This window comes from Herpailurus yagouaroundi, unplaced genomic scaffold (genome assembly GCF_014898765.1).
Source record: "Herpailurus yagouaroundi ecotype Mexico unplaced genomic scaffold, PumYag 139, whole genome shotgun sequence".
NCBI lineage: Eukaryota > Metazoa > Chordata > Mammalia > Carnivora > Felidae > Herpailurus > Herpailurus yagouaroundi.
In genome coordinates, this window is record NW_024412394.1 from 42,699,752 (window position 1) to 42,718,177 (window position 18,426).

Here is an 18,426-nt window from a genome sequence, read left to right on the forward strand (position 1 = left end):
GAGTGCAGGTTTGGCCAGAAATTTAATTACCTTGAGGACAGACTGCCTAAATACCTACTGGAAGAGGAGCTTTTTTGGTTGGCTTTGTTTTGTTTTAATAAAAATTAACTTATGGATGAGTAGGATACATACCCAGAAATCAGGTTTCTGACATCTTCTGAAATAGACCACTTTTGTGAGGTTTGAAAGGGAACAAGGAATTGGACTCGTTCTCAGCTGTCTGAGAAGACTGGCACGAGACTGGAATTGAACCCCTGGGATGCTGGATCTGGCCTGCACTGGCTTGTGGAAACAATTGTTAAATTTGTAGGAATTTTGTGAGCCAGTTTTTAATTACAGCCGTTAATGAAATGAAATTATATAAACTTAAAAATAAAGAAATTATGTTAAAAACATAGGTGACTGTACTTAATAGTTATCAGTTCCTAATTATCTTACTACATTTTATTATTTATGTCTATTTTATGTGTTCAGTGGGAAGGCTATAAATGGCATGCTTCTATGCATCTCTTCTAACTTCACTTTCAGTAACTTCCTGTTGGTAACCTCAAGTAGACAATGGTAAGAGGATTGCCACAAAGGAAATTGGCAAGCAGCAGAGCTAATGATTTGTTGTTTTGTTGATTGTCTAGACCAGGGTTCAGAAAACTAGGGCCTACCCAGTATCTGCTTTTATAAATAAAGTTTTATTGGAACATAGCCATACCCATTCACTTATGTATTATCGACGGATACTTTCACACTCCAATGGCAGAGTTGAATAGTTTTGAAAGAGATAGTATGGCTCACAAAGCCTAAAATATTGACCATCTGGCCCATTATAGAAAAAGTTGGTCCATCCCTCATTTAGAATTTAAAAAGTGATGAGGCAAATGTTAATAATGCAAACTAAACGCAAAAGCATGTTGTTGTTTGTAGCTGTTCCATTGTGAATAGCACAGAAAACTGAAGAAATATTCTTCTATATTGGAAAACTATTATCTGATTCAGCAGAGTAATCACTCATGTTGATGAGTGAGTGAAATTTCAACATAAGTATGCTGAACCTAAAAGTGATTTTAGTTTAATGAATATAATCTGTGTGGGAGTGAAAAGTAGTTTAACAGTAGATCACACATCAGCCTTACAACAATTTTATTGGGTAAGGAGTCAGTGGATTACCTTACACCAATTAGAATGGCTACTATCATAAAAACAGAAAATACATTTTGGCAAGGATGTGGAGAAGTTGAAGCTCTCTTGCATTGTTGGTGGGGATATAAAATGGTGTAGCCACTATAGAAAACAGTATGGCAGTTCTTCAAAAAAATTAAAATGAAACTACCATATGATCTGGCAGTGCCATTTCTGGGTGTATGTACATAAGAATTATGAGCAAGGTTGTAAAAGATGATTTGCACACCCATGTTCATAGCGGCAGTATTCATAATAGGCAAAAGGTGGAAGCAACCCAAATCCATCAACAAATGAATGAATAAATAGAATTGTTATATACTTATAATGAAATATTATTTAGCCTTAAAAAGGAAGGAAATCTGGTCACATGCTACAGCATGGATGAATCTTGAGGACATTATGCTGAGTGAAAGAAACCAGTCACAAAATGACAAATATGATATGATTCCACTTTTATGAAGTATCTTCAGTGGTCAAATTCATGGAAACAGAAAGTTGAATGGTGGTTGGCAGGAGCTGGGGGGAAGGATGAATGGAGAGTTGTTGTTTAATGGGTATAGAGTTTCAGCTGTGCAAGATGAAAAAGTTCTGAAGATTGGTTGCACAACAATCTGAATATGCTTAACAGTTTTCAATTATATTATACACTTAAAAATTGTTAAGGTGATGAATTTTATATGTGTTTACCACGATTTAAAAAGAAGAGTTAGTAGACTGAGGTACATTAGTGAAATCCTGGTTAAATTGCAGCCATAGTTTGGCTTATAGATATAATTCAGCAAAAATCAACTAAAAGTATTTGGTGAAAATCAACTAGTCCTATTGAATTTATAATGAGTATTATGTATGTTATCATCATTTGTAATCCATGTTACATATTCTTTATATGAGTAACATGCAGAATAAAATTACGTATAAATATATACACGTATTTTCCTAACCAAAGAACATTTACTAGCACAACACTGTTAGGACCAAGCTCTCAGGTAGAATTGGGGTCCACTCTGGTAGAAAGACACTAGCCTGGCTTCAGGTGCCTGAACTCTATTCATTATTCCTCCAGTTACTAGATAGACAATGCTGGGCGACTTGCTTAGGCTCTAGAGTCTCAGTTTCCTTATCTGTTAAATGAGAAGTGGATTGGGCAATCTGGTTTTCTGCTGCAAAATTCTATGACCATATCATATTGTAAGGTCCATGAAGTTAGTTTGTTTTTTTTTTTAATCTTTGCATTTCCAAAAACATTTAGCATTGTTCTTTGCAAACTCAACCAATGTCTGCAAAATTAAGTTGTACAAAATTTTTCTCAAAGTGTTGGTGAATTCTCAAGGATAGATGACAATAGATAATATTTCTTATATTACTATGCACCAGTTGCTTTATCCCATTTAGTCCTTTTAACTATATGCTGTATATAGTTATTAACACTACTTATAAAAACAGAGTAAATGAGAGTCCTAAGATCTTACAGCTAGCAAATGGCAAACTGGGATTAGAACTCAGGTCTGTCTCATTTCACAAAAATCCTCTTAAGTACTATGCAATACTGCTTCTTATCAAGATTTAAGGTTTTCTTCCTAAATGTGAGACCTGAAACCATAAAACTCCTAGGAGAAACCATAGGTAGTAATTTCTTTGACATAAGTTGTAGAAACATTTTTCTATATATGTTTCCTCAAGCAAGGAAAACAAAAGCAAAATTAAACTATTGGGACTACACCAAAATTAAAAGCTTTTTTACGGTGAACGAAACCATCAACAAAACAACAAGGTAATGTACTGAATGGGAGAAGATATTTTCAAATAATATATTTGATATGGGGTTAATACCAAAAATATATAAAGAACTTATACAATGGCACACCAAATATAATAATAATAGTAGTAGTAATAATAATGATAATAATAATATATCTGATTAAAAATGGGCAGAGAACCCAGATAGATATTTTTCCAAAGAAGACATACAAATAACCAACAGACATATGGAAAGATGCTCAACATCACTAATCATCAGGGAAATGCAAATCAAAACCACAGTGAGATTGCCTAAAATCAAAAAGGCAGGAAATAACAAGCTTTGGCAAGAATGTGGAGAAAAAGGAACCCTCAGGCACTGTTGGTGGGAATGCAAATTGGTGCAACCATTATGGAAAACTGTACGGAGGTTCTTCAAAAAGAATTACAAGTAGAATTATGATATGATGCATTATTCTGATACTGGGTATTTACCCAAACAAAACGAAAACACTAATTTCAAAACATATATGTGCCCCTATGTTTATTGCAGCATGGAAGGAATCCAAATGTCCACTGATAGGTGAATGGATAACGAAAGCGTGGCATGTGTGTGTGTGTGTGTGTGTGTGTGTGTGTGTGTATGTGTGTGTGTAAATAATCAAATGGAATATTACACAGCCATAAAAAAGAATAAGATCTTGCCCTTTGCAACAACATGCATGGACCTAGAGAGTATAATGCTAAGTGAAATAAGTCAGAGAAAGGCAAATACTAATATGATTTTACTCATATATAGAATTTAAGAAACAAAACAAACTAAGCAAACTAAAGAGACACACACAAAAAGCAGACTCTTAACTATAGAGAACAAACTGGTGGTTACCAGAGAGGAGGTGGGTAGGGGGATGTGGGAAATAGGTGAAGGACTAACAGTACACTTATGATGAACACTGAATAATGTATGGAATTGTTGAATTATTATATTGGACACCCAAAACTAATATAACACTATATGTTAATTTATACTTCAATAAAAAGCGAAAAAACTGCTCAGAGAAAAAAGAATTAAGGTGTTCCCCACAATTCTAATCATGAAGAAGCCCTCTGAAATGCTATAAAGTAAAATGACTAGCAATTCTTTACATCTATTCATTGTGACCCTAGAGGTGATATATATCATCTGTGTCTGTAACTTTAGTGATTTGGTCAGGATCATCTGTTTCTCTAAAATGCAGATTTCTGGGCTCCACTCTAGACGTATTCAATCAGAATCTCTGGAGTGAGGTCAGGAAGCCATTTTTTTATGTGTTTTTTTTTTTTTTAATTTATTTTTGAGAGAGAGAGAGTGACACTGTGAGCCGGGGAGGGACAGAGAGAGAGGGAGACACAGAATCTGAAGCAGCCTCCAGGCTCTGAGCTGTCCACACAGAGTCCGACGCAGGGCTGGAACCCAAGAACTGTGAGATCATGACCTGAGCCAAAGTCGGACACTTAACCAACTGAGCCACCCAGGAACCCCAGGAAGCCATGTTTTTATCTGGATCATTATGATTTGGGCATCTGTACCACATTTGGGATAGTACTGATCTAGAGCTGAGACTTTCAAACATTTTTAACCACAACTCACTTAATACATTTTATATCATGACCCAGCACTTATGTATGTGTCCACAAAAATGTGAGAATTCTGATACTATTGTTTACTTTTATTTGTATTGAATGTTCAAAAGCCATTCTGTGCAAGACTATTTAGCAAAATGCCATCATGAGGTTCATAGTTGGTAATTTCATGAGGAATAACCAAAAGCTGCTGTATTTCATAAATCATGCAAGAACAGATTTTGAGTATGATTAAGAACTAGAAGTAAACCTACATTCCAAGAAGGCAAAATATTGCTTGACATTTTTTAAATGATTCCTTCCCACCCCCAGATTTATTGAGGTATAATTGACAAATAAAATTGTATGTATTTAAAATGTACAACATGATGATTTGACATATGTATACTTTGTGAAATAATTACCATGATCAGATTAATAAACACATCTTTCAATCACAGTTACCCTTTTTTTTGTGGCAACAACACTTGAGATCTACTCTTTGCAAATTTCAAGTATACAATACAGTATTATTAATAATAGTCACCATGCTATCTATTGGAGCCCCAGAACTTATTCATCTTATAACAAAAGACTTGTACCCTGTGACCAGGATCTCCCCATTTTCCCAACCTCCATCCCTTGGCAACCACCATTTTACTGTGTTTCTATGAGTTTGCCTTTTAAAAAAATTTCACATGTTAAGTGATATCATGCAGTATTGGTCTTTCTCTGACTTATTTCAGTTAGCATAATATAAAGTTTTTTAGGTTCCTTTATGTTGTTGCAAATGATAGGATTTCCTTCTTTCTCATGGCTGAACAATATTAATCCAGCCATCCATCAGTGGACTTTTAGTTTTTTCCCATATCTTGGGTATTGTGTATGATGCTACAATGAACGTGCCAGTGAAGACATCTCATTGAGATATTTATTTTGTTTGCTTTGGATATATATTTAGAAATGGCATTGCTAGATTATATGGTAGTTCTATTTTTAATTTTTGGAGGAATCTCCATATAGTTTTCCATAATGGTCGTACCAATTTACTTTCCCACCAACAGTGTACAAGTGTTCCTTTTTCTCCATGTCCTTGCCAACATTTGTTATTTCTTGTCCTTTTGATAAAAGCCATCCTAACAGGTATGAGATGATGTTTCATTGTGCTTTTGATTTACATTTCTCTGTTGATTAGTGATGCTGAGCATCTTTTTATATGCTTATTGGACATTAATATGTCTTTTTTGCAAAAATGTGTATTCAGGTCCATAGCCCATTTTTTAATCAAACTTTTTGCTATTGATTTGTAGGAGTTCCTTATGTGTGTGTTTGGATATTAACCCCTATCAGATATATGCTTTGCAGACTTTTTTTTTCCATTAGATAGGTTGTCTTTACATTTTTTTTTTTTTTTATTGTTTCCCTTGCTGTGCAGAAGCCTTTAGTTGATGTAGTCCTAGTTGTTTGTTTTTGTTTTTACTTCATGAACTTTGTTTCTTAACTGCTGTTGCTAGGACTTTCAGTAATATGTTGAATAGAAGTGGTGAGCGTGGGTGATATTATCTTGTTTTCACCATTGAGTGTGATGTTAATTGTGAGTTTTAAGTTAGTTCCTTCTATGCCTAATTCATTGAGAGTTTTCATTGTAAACGTATTGTATTTTATCAAATGCTTTTTCTTCATTTATTGAGATGCTCATATGAATATTCTTCATTCTGTTAATGTGTTATATCACATGTATTGACTTGCATATGTTGAACCATCCTTGCATTCCCAAGGATAAATCCACTTGATCATGGTGTATGATCCTTTTAAGGTGCTGTTAAATTCTATTGGCTAGTATTTTGTTGAAGATTCATGAGGAATATTGGCCTGTAATTTTCTTTCCTTATAGTGTCTGTGTCTGGCTTTGGTATCAAACTAACACTGGCCTTGTAAAATGAATTTAGAAATATTCTCTCCTATCCATTTTTCTTTTTTGGAAAAGTTTGGGAAGTATTGGTGTTAATTTTTGAAATGTTCGGTAGAGTTCACCAGTGAAGTCATTAAGCCCTGGGTTTTTCTTTGTTAGGAGATTCCTGATTACCAATTTAATCTCCTTACTTGTTATTGATCTGTTCAGATTTTTTGTCTTTTCATGATTTGGTCCTGGTAGGTTGTATGTTTCTAGGAATTTAACTTTTTCTTCTAGGGTATCTAATTTGTTGTTGTGTTATTATATCTTATGATCTTTTCTATTTCTGTAGTATTGATTTTAATGTCTCCTCTTTCATTTAGAATTTTATGTATGAGTCTTTTTTTTTTAGTGTAGCTAAAGGTCTGTCAATTTTTTAAAAATTTCTTTAATGTTTTATTTTATTTTTGAGAGAGAGACAGGAAGACATAGAACCTGAAGCAGCTTCAGGCTCTGAGCTGTCAGCACAAAGCCCAGCGCAGGACTCGAACCCATGAACGGTGAGATCATGACCTGTGCTGAAGTCTGACACTTGACCGACTGAGCCACCCAGGTGCCCCAAGGTCTGTCAATTTTGTGTTTTCAGAAACAACTCTTAGCTTCACTCACCTTTTTAATTGTTTTTCTGGTCTGTATTTCATTTATTTCTGCTTTGATCTTTGTTATTTTTTACTTTTGTTAACTTTAGGCTTAGTTTATTCTTTTTGTATTTCCTTGAAGTTTAAAGTTAGATTGTTCATTTGAGATCACATTTTTCTTATTGTTGGTATTTATCACTATCAATTACCCTCAGAACTGTTTTTACTGCATCCCATAAATTTTGGTGTGTTGTATTTCGGTTTTCATTTGTTTCAACATATATGTGCCTTCCCTTTTGATTTCTCCTTTGATCCATTGGTTGTTCAGAACTATGTTGTTCAATTCTACATGTTCATAATTTTTTTCAGGTTTTCTCCCATTACTGATATCAAATGTCCTATCATTGTTGTTTGCAGAGATACTTGATATTATTTCAAATTTCTTAAATTTGTTAAGACTTGTTTTGAGACCTAAGATATATCCTGAAGAATATTCTGTGTGTACCTGAAAAGAATGTGTATTCAGGTGCTGTTGGATGGTATGTTCTGTATATGTCTGTTAGGTCCGTGCAGTCTAAAGCATAGTACAAGTCCAATATTTCTGTATTGATTTTCTATCTGGATGGTCTATGCATTATTGAAAGTGGTGTACTAGTCTTCTACCATTATTGTATTATTATCTATTTCTCCCTTCAGGTGTGTTAGTATTTTGCTTAATTTATTTATGTGTTCAGGTGTTGGGTATATATATATATATATATATATATATATATCCACAATTATCATATCTTCTTGCTGAATTGACCCCTTTATTATTATATAATAACCTTCTATGTCTCTGGTTACAATTTTTTACTTAAAATCTGTTTTGTCTGGTATAAGTGTTGCTATTCCTGTTCTCTGTTGGATTCCATATGCATGGAATACCTTTTTCCATCCCTTCACTTTCAGCCTACCTGTGTCCTTAAAGCTGAAGTCTCTTGTAGGCAGCATATAGTTGGGCCTTCTTTTTCTTGTATCCATTCATCCACTCTATGTCTTGTAATTAGAGAATTTAATCCACTTACATTTAAAGTAATCATTTATAGGTAAAGACTAATGCCATCTTATTAATTGTTTTCCAGCTGTTTTGTAGTTCTTCCTCTCTTACTGCTTTCCTTTGTGAATTAATGATTTTTCTTAGTGGTATACTTTGATTCCCTTCTCTTTATCCTTTGGGTGTCTACTAGTGATGTTTTCTTTGTGTTTAACATGAAATTTACATAAATTACCTTGTAGTTATGAGTCTCTTTTAAGGTGATAACAGTTTAACTTTTTGTACAAAAACTGTCCTGTTACTCCTTGCCCACATTTAATACTTTTGATATCATAATTTACATCTGTTTATACAGTGAGTCCATTAAAAATGATTGAAACTCTAGTTATTTTTAATACTTTTGTTTTTTAATCTTCATATTATTTAAGTGATTCACACAACACATTACAGTATTAGAGTATTCTGAATTTGACTATATACTTACCTTTATCAGTGTGTCTTATATTTTAATATATTTTCATGTTACTATTTAGCAGTCTTTTATTTCAGCTTAAAAAACTTTTAGCATCTTGTAAGGCAGGTCTAACAGTAGTGAACTTTCTCAGCTTTTGCTTATCTGGGAAAGTCTATCTTTCCATTTATAAAGGACAGTTTTGCTGTGAGTAAAGTATTCTTAGCTGGCATTTGTTTTCTTTCAGTACTTTGAACTTATTGATCCACTCTCTGGCCTGCAAAGTTTCTGCTAATAAATCCACTCACAGCCTTATGGGGGTTCTTTTGTATGTAATATTTTTTTTTCTTGCTGCTTTAAAAATTCTCTTTAATTTTAGAGTTTTATTATAATATATCTGGGAGAAGATCTTTTTGGATTGAACCTGTTCAGAACTTAGGCTTTTCATGAACTTGGGTGTCCAAATCTCTTCCCAGATTTGGGAAGTTCTCAGCCATTACGTCTTCGAATAAGGTTTTTGTCCCTTTCTGTCTTTCTTCTCCTTCTGGGACTCCTGCAATGCATAAATTGCTTTGGTTTCTGTTTTGTTTTGGTTCATTTTTTAAAATGATATCCCATAATTCAGTCTATTCATTTTTTAAATTTGTTCTCCTACCAGATAACTTCAAGTGTGCTATCGTTGAGTCCATAGATATTCTTCTGTTTGATCAATTCTGCTATTAAAGCGTACCATTGCAATTTTTGTTTGTTTCATTCATTGTATTCTTCAGCTCTAGAATTTCTGCTTGGGTTCTTTTTTATGATTTCTCTCTCTCTGTTAAACCTTTCACTTTGATCATGTACTGTTTTTCTGATTCCACTGGATTGTCTTTTTGTATTTTCTTTTAGTTTGCCAAACTTCCTTAAAACAATTATTTCGAATTCTTTATTGGGTAAAATGCAGATCTTCATTTCTTTGGGTTCAGTTACTGGAAAGTTACTGTGTTCCTTTTTTTTTTTTTTTTCAACGTTTATTTATATTTGGGACAGAGAGAGACAGAGCATGAACGGGGGAAGGGCAGAGAGAGAGGGAGACACAGAATCGGAAACAGGCTCCAGGCTCTGAGCCATCAGCCCAGAGCCCGACGCGGGGCTCGAACTCACGGACCGCGAGATCGTGACCTGGCTGAAGTCGGACGCTTAACTGACTGCGCCACCCAGGCGCCCCGTTACTGTGTTCCTTTGATGGTGTCATGCTTCATTGACTTTTCATGTTCCTTGACTTCTTGAGTTGCTGCCTTCACATTTGAAGAAGGAGTCATGTCCTGCAGTGTTACTGACTGGCTTCAGAAGAGAAACACTTTCTGTCACTCTTGCTAGAGATTCTGAGATTTTCTTAGACATTTTCTATGATTATGCCTACTCCATACTTTTTTTCCTTCTTAAGTTCTTAAGATTGTATGCCTTCTCTTGGTCCTGCAAAGCTAGGTTGGTTGTTGAAAAATCTCTATCTGCTTTCCTTCGGGTGGTGCCAAATTGTCAAGTTGTACTTTCTCCCAATCCTACAGTGTCAGGCTTGTTTTCTGCATGTGCTCACCTGCAAAGCTTGCCATCTGCACATCTGCAGTGGCTTGCACTTGCCCCCTTTGAAGCATGTACAGGCAGCTGGCCATAGAGTAGGATGTGTGGGGGTGAGACTTGCAGAATGTTAGGGGTAAAGTGAAGGTGTTCCTCTTACCTTCTTCAGTACATCCAAACTTGGCTATTTTTTTTTTTTTTTTTTTTTTTTTTTGGCTTCAACAGCATGCTAGAACTTCTCTGCTGGATTTCTGGACCTCTGCAATGGTAATCTTATCTGTGGGTGATGGTCAAAATTAGTGTTCTTGAGAGGAAGATGGAAGAAAACTCAATTGTGTCATCCTGTTTTAACTCCCCTGATGTTTTCTACTTGAATCTATTCCATTCTATCTTTTTAAAAGATACTGAGAAAAATTTCATGTCTTATGAATTGGTCACAAACTACAGTTTATAATGTATTGATTTAGAAGGTTTACACTTACACTGCATACCTTCTTTTTTCCTAATTTAAGAGTTTCCATGTCATATAAAAAATCAGCTGTCATACTTGCATCCCTAGTTACCTTGACTATTTCAGACAAGACTGGATTCCCACTTTCTCTTCCTTTACCCCAAAGTAAAGGGATAAACCTTTTTGAAAGTTCCATTTAACTAGTGATTTTCATCTGTCTCACCACATCACCAGTTATTAGTCATGGCAGCTACAACTCTGCATCCCATTGGTGAAACCCTTCATCTTTAACTCTTGCTTCGGATCCCGTTTGTCTGTATATGTCCCACCTGGCACAGCACAGGGTTCATTCACTGTTGGCCTAGGATTTGATCCACAATTCCAGGGTTTGCTACCACTCCTGTTATAAATATGAATAACTTGCCAAGTGTAAGCTTGTAACTTTCTTTATTCCTGAGAATTATCTACCAAGGAGAATTACCAAATGATTTCTTTTAGGAGTTAGCTAAGAAGATAGGTCTGTTTTCCTGATATTGTTGAAAAAAATATCAGACACCTTCATTTTACCAAGTCGCTTACATTTCATTCAGGAATTAAGATATGGAAGCTTTTTATTTTTATGAAGTGAGTTTGTAAACCAAAAATAGGAAATATAGTTTCGTTATTGGGAGCTGCATTTTGAAAGGATGAGGCACAAAATATTAATCTATTTTATGTTAGCAAGAGAAATCTATCTTTATTTCTTCATCTTCCTCTTTTTTCTCCTTTATTCTTTTTAAAATTTATTTGTCACCCATTTAACACATATACATTGAGAGCTTAGCATATACCAGGCAATGGGGTGCAAAGGCAATAGGAAAGTGTCCTAATTTATTCTTAGGGGGGCTGCAATCTGATGGTGGGAGAAAGTCTCCAGTTAATCAGAAGTGATAATATTATAATAAAAGAGACATCCAAAGCAGAGTGGAGCAGTCAGGTAAGACTTTTCTGAGAAGGTAATATTTGAGCTAAGTCTCAAAGGGTGAATAAAAGTATCAAGAAGTGAAAGAAAGGGAAGTAGGGAATTTGTCTCAGTTTGGGTTTCACTGAAAACAGAGCCTGTGATAAGGACTCAGGTGCAGGTACTTAATTTGCAGCATGATCCGGAAGCTAGAGGGAAAGAATGTGAGGCAGAGAAAGAAGAGAAAGTCAATAAAGGTTGTTTTTGAGCTTATTACAACTGTGGACAGCTAGACTTTAGTCCACTGAGGACCTTTGGAGAAACATGTAAAATGTGCCACAGAATTGTCTTCCAAGGACAAAGGGTAGTGTCTCCATCAACTCCTATCCTCATTGGAATATGATGCATGCACATGTGCAGTGGAAGGAGCATGTGGCATTGTCTGCCTTGTTTTCTAACGGGTGAGGACCCTCATTTTTTTGCAGCCAGTAACAAATGGGGTAGAGTTGAGGCATTCTAAATATCATGTACCATTTTCCAAATGTTCTTCATTCATGTGAGAGTTGAGATCTGCCTGAATTTTCCTTAATCTACCTACAACATGCCTTACAATTTGGGTAGATTCTTTACACAGTCTCATGTAGGTAATACAACCAATTTCAGTTTCTAGTGTTGTGGATGTTCATTTATTCTTAAGTTCTATGATTCAGTGAAAGGTTAAAATGATCTTAATGAGGACTGCTCTCTCGATGGCATTTTGAACTCTTGTGTGATATGGTATAGTCGTTTACCCTATTATATATACTTGAGTGTGAGAGGTCCTATATCATCTTCAATAGGAACATCTGTAGAAATCAGCTTTTGTTTGGTGAAAACATGTTTAGGACTTCTTCTTAGATCCTGTTATTTCTAGTTTTTATGAGTGCAAGAAAGTAATCAGAATAATTATATTAATTTATTCATGATTGGTAAGCAATAGAGACCAAACTCAGTCTCATAATTGCAATGTTAAAAAGAACACTATGTTGCTTCCATATCTTGGCTACTGTGAGTAATGCTGCAATGAATGTAGGAGTGTATGTGTCTTTTCAAATCAGTGTTTTCATTTTCTTTGCAGAAAATACCCAGAAGTGGAATTACTGGATACATGGTAGATCCATTTTTAATTTTTGAGGAATTTCCCTCCTGTTTTCCATACTTGCTGCACCATTTTGCTTTCCCACCACCAAGTGTTCCCTTTTCTCCGTATCCTTGACAACACCTGTTATTTCTTGTCTTTTTGATTATAGTCCTTCTGACAAATGTGACATGATACCTTGTGGTTTTGGTTTGCATTTCCCTGATGATTCGTGATGTTGAACATCTTTTCATATGCCTATTTGGCCACCTGTGTGTCCTCTTTGGAGGAATTTCTTTTCAGATATTCTGCTCATTTTTAAATTGGGTTGTTAGGTTTTTTAATATTGAGTTGTGTGGGTTTTTAAAAGTATATTTTGGATATTAACCCATGATCAGTTTTATCATTTGTAAAATCTCTCATTCAGTAGATTGCCTTTTCATTTTGTTAGTGGTTTCCTTCACTGCTCATAAGCTTTTTGGTTTGATATAGTCCCATTTGTTTATTTTTGCTATTGTCCTTGCCTGAGGAGACCTATCCAAAACATATTGCTCAGCCTGATGTCTGCGAGCTTACCACCTATGTTTTCGACAGATGAATGGATAAAAAAGACGTGGTAAATGTATACAATGGAATATTACTCAGGTATAAAAAGAATTAAATCTTGCCATTTGTGATAACATATGCTGAGTGAAATAAGTCAGACAGAAAAAGACAAATATGGTATGACTTCACTTATATGTGGAATCTAAAACCAAAACAAAACAGAAACAGACTCATAAATACAGAGAACAATCTGGTGGTTGCCAGAGAGGATGATGGTGGGGGAGTGGGGAAAGTAGGTGAAGAGAATTAAAAGGTACAAACTTATAGTTATTAAAAAAATAAGACATGGGGATACAATGTACAGCATAGAGAAAACAGTAGTATGTAACAACTTTGTATGTGACAGATGGTAGCTAGATTTATCTAGGTGATCACTTCATAATACATATAAATGCTGAATCACTAGGTTGTATACCTGAAACTAATATAATACTGTAGGTCAAGTATACTTCAATCAAAAAAAGAACACTATGCACGAATATAAGAAAACTGTGGGTAGGAAAATAATTTTATAATTCAAAAACAAAAAATAAATTTTGGAATAAAATTTACATAAAATATTATTTTACATAACCAGATAGAATAAAATTACAGGATCAGATTAGAATAACTTTCTTTATAATAAAGTAATTGTAATAGAACCTAGTCTCTTGAATAAGTAAAATGAATTTTAGTATAAGAAAAATAAAATCATTGCTGGAATTATTATTCAAATATTAACTTGTTCTTAATTCTTTATATTTTCCAGATTTTATTTTCAAAATGGCTAAGTTATCGTATTTTCCCAAACATTACAATTTATCATTTTTTTATTTTTTCAAAGGTGGCATACTGAGATTGCTTTTTCAGCAGACTCAACTAGTTACTGAAAATGAAAAAGAGTTGAGGTGCAAATAGCTGCTTTAAAGTAGAGTTTTATGGGATTTAAGAGCTTTTTTTAAACAATACTAATAAGAAAAAATATTATTTCAAATAATAATTGAAATATATACAGAAATATCTCACCACTAGCATATATTTAAAAGTTTCTGTTTTTTCTTTTATGGGATGTTTTGAGTAAAACCTACCACCCCCCTCTTTTTGGTGGATATCCTGGTCTCAAATAATTAAAATATATTTTCAGGGGCAAACACCCATGACTTCAGAAAAAGTTACTTAAAATGTTCACTGACCTTCTTATCAACAAAGCATCTTATAAATGTACATCATAACATTGTAAAAAATGGACACGCAAGTATTATGTCTATTTTAAAAGTGGAGCCACTGAATTAAAGATTATAGTTAGAATGAGAGACTAAATGATACTCAGGGATATTTGCAAGGTTTACTTCCTGAGATACGTGCCTACCAAATGATTATGATCATATGTTTAATATCTCTTTGAATCCAAGGATCCAATCATCTTTCATACCCAATCTTCAGGACTACTTCCTTCCAAGCTTTATAGTCAACCTACTGTTAACTGTTGATGTTTCTATGATCACTAACAGCATTTGTTCATCGTGTTGCACAATGTTTTCAACATGATAGGAATATTAGAACTTTAAACTTAGAAAGGACTCCTACAATTATCTACATGTATGGAATGTTTTTCCATTTCAAAACCAGTTAGGTATCTATGATGCTGATCAATGTTAGCAATCAGCTCTCTTAGGGGGAAAAAAACCCCTCAGATGTAAAGAGTTTGACAATTTCTATGGTGTAAATACTCCCACTATGGCCAATCTCAAGCTTCCAATATGATGACCTCACTGAATGTGGTGTTCTTTATATAAAATTTTCACCACGTAGATACAGTATACCTAAATAACTTCAAGAACATAGATAATAGTAAAATACTTACAAAGCGATAAGCTTTGAATATATACTGCCTTAGTATTTTAATATAATTTACTTAGTTGTATATAGAATTTTAGTTTATATAGTTGTTTATAGAACTTAATTTTTATTATTGGCTGTAATTAAAAACTGGCTTGAAAACTTCCTAAAAATTTAGCAAGCAGCTCTCATGAGCTGGTAAAGCCAGCTGGAGTACACCACTGAACTATAAAGGTGTTATGACTGCTGATTTACAGATGAGGAAACTGGGACTCAGAAGAAGGAAAGTAAATGAACATGCATTGACTACCTATTTGAGGTCATGCATGGTGTTGGTCACTTAATAAATCATAGCTCATAAACAACTCAAGGAGCCAGGATATCTTACTCCAGTTTTATGGATATAAAAACAGATTTTTCTAAAGGTCGCAATGCTATTAGGTGACAAACTCAGGATTAGAGCTCAGGTTCTCTGACTCAGGAGTCTTGATTTTATTTATACCAGTATCACTTGCTGTCTAGGTTTTCACATAAACTATGGAAGAACACCAAAGGCAGACACTGAGATACAGCCATGAGCTGTGTGGCTTTTAAAATACTATTTTTTGGGGCGCCTGGGTGGCGCAGTCGGTTAAGCGTCCGACTTCAGCCAGGTCACGATCTCGCGGTCCGTGAGTTCGAGCCCCGCGTCGGGCTCTGGGCTGATGGCTCAGAGCCTGGAGCCTGTTTCTGATTCTGTGTCTCCCTCTCTCTCTGCCCCTCCCCCGTTCATGCTCTGTCTCTCTCTCTGTCGCAAAAATAAATAAACGTTGAAAAAAAAATTAAAAAAAAAATAAAATACTATTTTTTGGCAGTGAATATGGCTATAGATTTCATAAATAACAATATATAAATAGTGGATAATTATGACTGCATTGATTTGATTTCAGAAATAAAGATACTTGTGGGGTGCCTGGGTGGCTCAGTGGGTTGAGTGGGCCAACTCTTGATTTCCCAAGGTTGTGGGCTCCATGGGTTGTGGGCTCCCTGTGTCAGGCTCCATGTTGAGTGTGGAGCCTGCTTAAGATTCTCTCTCTGTCTCTCTCTCTCTCTCATCTCTCTCTCTTTGCCCCCTCCCCTGCATTTGCTCTGTCACTCTCTCTCTAAAATAAAAAAAATAAAATAAAATAAAGACACTGGTTTTAAATTTTAGTAACTAAAAAGCTCAGGTAAAAATAAGACTAAGGAAGGACAGAGAGAAATATATCATAGTACAGTGGTTATAATATTGAAAAGTATGATGTAATGATAAGTAAAGTGTAACATTACAGACATTATAAATAATTACTTTTTGTAAACTCAGTACTGTGAGGACTGGTGGCTCAATGTAGAAATGAGACAGAAGACACAGATGTTCAACAAAACAATGTCTAAGGTGAATCCTTTATTCAGGAAATCCATCTTACTAGCTTTCTTTTACTGTATGTTGCTTTTAATTGAAGATCAACAACAAAAAGAAATCAGCATACAACAAACTAACCTCCATCACCACTGATTGTTTGCAGTCACTTTGAAGATTGATACAATGTGATATTATCATGTAATGTTACTCAAAAAGGCTTAATGCAGTTGCTGTAAGAAAATAAAAATTAGGGGCGCCTGGGTGGCGCAGTCGGTTAAGCGTCCGACTTCAGCCAGGTCACGATCTCGCGCTCTGTGAGTTCGAGCCCCGCGTCAGGCTCTGGCCTGATGGCTCGGAGCCTGGAGCCTGTTTCCGATTCTGTGTTTCCCTCCCTCTCTGCCCCTCCCCCGTTCATGCTCTGTCTCTCTCTGTCCCAAAAATAAATAAACGTTGAAAAAAAATTTAAAAAAAATAAATAAAAATAAAAATTAAATAACAATAAAATATTCTAATTATGATCAAGGTACCTTGTAAGTGAAAATGGGTTTAGAAGTGAAAGATCCACCTTTTACGAAGTCTCACTGTAAGCACACCATGAATTCGTTAATTTTTCTTATATATATATTTTGAAGCAATATAGGGTGAGAAATTTCTGTATAAATATTACCATATTCAAAAATAAGTGTTGTTATGTTTTATTTTTTAAAAAGTATCAGGTACTGTGTATTTCACTTAGCATAAATAAAATAAAAAATCTGGAACCACTAAGCCACAAATCTCTTTGGGCAATAGGAACTATACTGCTTTCAGGAAAGAAAAGTACTTCAAATTCTGAATGTTAAAGGTCTTTTTGGTAATGTAAATTATTATGTGTCTTTTGTAATTCTTGTCTTCTAAGTTACTGAACATCCATCACAATTAATTTTCTTCTTTCAAAATTATATCACCAAAAGTGACATTTGGAACCAATACTGAATTTAAACAGATTTCCTTGTTTCTGTCTGCGTCCTTCATGGCAGCCACAGCAAGAATTGCTTTTGGGGTGGTCCACAGAGCTGTTTCTAAGCGGGAAGTTTCCTGCCTTTCCCCAGGGCATCAGCAACTCTTTGGCACATTGCCACTAGCATGAACAATTTCAGAAGGGTTTTGTAAGACGGGGCCTTACCTCTCTGCCTGCTGACTCGAGGCCTGACAAATAGTGACAGGTGAGAGTGACAAATGGCCATTACTACCATCCGAGATATCTCCCATAAGGGCAGAGCCTGAACATGGCTTTGAATATGCCTCCGTTACACTTCCAACTTGGAGAAAACAGACCCAGTAAAATTAAAATCATTAAATTAATCACATTATTTACAAGTAAATAAATGAGGAAAAAAAGGCACTCATGCCCAGAAGAATATGAAAACATGAGAACACAGAGTTAGATTTTATCCTGATGTGTTTCTAGTATCTTTAGACATCGCATTTTGTTTCACTAATAATTTATGCAGTCATATCTGATATGCAAACAACTTAGATTCTTTCTCACGCAGTGCTCTGATTGTTCTATACTGTAGAATTCACTGTAAGGCAGACTCACTGTGTATCTTATCCGAAGACAGTTCTTATTGGAAGTACAAGAAAACCTAATCAAAACGCTTTAACATTTAGCCTTGTCCTCCACTGTAAATCTCTGGCAGTGCGTGGATTACATGTATATCATAGGGTTTAAACTATTGCAGGACAGTGTTACCATTACTTCTCTTTTTGGTCCAAGATTCAGAAATCTAAGCCTGGGTAGCCAAGGTCTGAGTTTTTATATGGTGATTCAGCCAAAAAACACTAAAGAAGCTTCCTCCCACAATTCCTTGCTTTACTCCATTATCTGTCCACTGCATTATTCTTCACACTATTAAAATGTAATAGAGACCATGGGGAAATTTCTCTCTCTTTTTTAAAGCATGTCTCATATATTTGTCTGAGTGCATAGGCATTATAATGATAGGTGCTTTCAAAGAAACTAGAGATAAAAAGAAGCAT